We start from the raw sequence: 1,546 nt of genomic DNA on the forward strand, positions 1-1,546 counted from the left end.
AAATTTCAACGGAATCGGAGTATGAACGTAAGTTGCCTCATGTCGGGAGACCTTTTCTCCGTATTTTCGTGGAGAAAATGATATGAAATGCATCGAGTGTCCAAACGCACCAAAATTTTGCATGCGTGCTTGTGTAGCACTCTGTAGCATGTGAAAAAAATGGTGACGATTCATGACTTGGCGAAAGGGAACACCTACTAGATGCCCATCCCCCCAAACTGATACCTGAGGTTTCTACTGCAACTACATGTCAACATGGACCAAATGCACCCAACTTTTGCATGCGCGTGTGAGTGACCCCCACCGTCTCCCACGCCAAATTTCAATGGAATCGGAGTACAAACGGAAGTTTCGTCATGTCGGGAGGCCTTTTGTCTCTATTTTCATGCACAAAATGATAGTAAATGCATCAATTGTGGAAATTTTGCATGCGTGCTTGTGTGGCCCACTGTAGCATGTGAAAAAATGGTGATGTTTCATGACATTGCGAAAGGGAACACCTAGTGGATGCCCGTCCACCAAAACCGATACCTAAGGTTGGTACTGCAACTACATGTCAACATGGATGAAACGCACCCAAATTTTGCATGCGCCTGTGACTGACCCCCACCATCTCCCACGCCAAATTTCAATGGAATCGGAGTACGAACGGAAGTTGCGACGCGTCGGGAGACCTTTTCTCCGTATTTTCACGGAGAAAATGATAGTAAATGCATGGAGTGTCCAATCCCACCAAAATTTTGCATGCGTGCTTGTGTGGCACACTGTAGCGTGTGAAAAAAATGGTGATGTTTCATGATTTGCGAAAGGGAACACGTAGTGGATGCCTGTCCCCCCCAAACCGATACCTGAGGTTTGTACTGCAACTACATGTCAACATGGACGAAACGCACCCCACTTTTGCATGCGCGTGTGAGTGACCCCCACCCTCTCCCACGCCAAATTTCAACGCAATCGGAGTACAAACGGAAGTTTCGTCATGTCGGGAGGCCTTTTGTCTATAGTTTCATGGACAAAATGATAGTTAATGCATCGAGTGTGGAAATTTTGCATGCGTGCTTGTGTGGTCCACCATAGCGTGTGAAACAATGGTAATGTTTCATGCCTTTGCGAAAGGGAACACCTAGTCGATGCCCGTCCCCCCAAACCAATTCCTGAGGTTAGTACTGCAACTATGTGTCAACATGTACGAAACGCACCCAACATTTACATGCGGGTGTGACTGACCCCCACCATCTCCCGCGCCAAATTTCGATGAAATCAGAGTACAAACGGAAGTTGCGTCATGTCGGGAGACCTTTTCTCTGTATTTTCACGGAGAAAATGCTAGTAAATGAATCAAGTGTCCAAACGCACCGACATTTTGCATGCGTGCTTCTGTGGCACACTGTAGCATGTGAAAAAATGGTGACGTTTCGTGACTTTGAATAAGGGAACACCTAGTGGATGCCCGTCCCCCCAAACCGATACCGGAGGTTTGTATTACAACTACATGTCAACATGGACGAAACGCACCCGACTTTTGCATGCGCGTGTGAGTGACCCC

Source organism: Triticum dicoccoides, chromosome 2A, assembly GCF_002162155.2.
Source record: "Triticum dicoccoides isolate Atlit2015 ecotype Zavitan chromosome 2A, WEW_v2.0, whole genome shotgun sequence".
Taxonomy (NCBI): Eukaryota; Viridiplantae; Streptophyta; class Magnoliopsida; order Poales; family Poaceae; genus Triticum; species Triticum dicoccoides.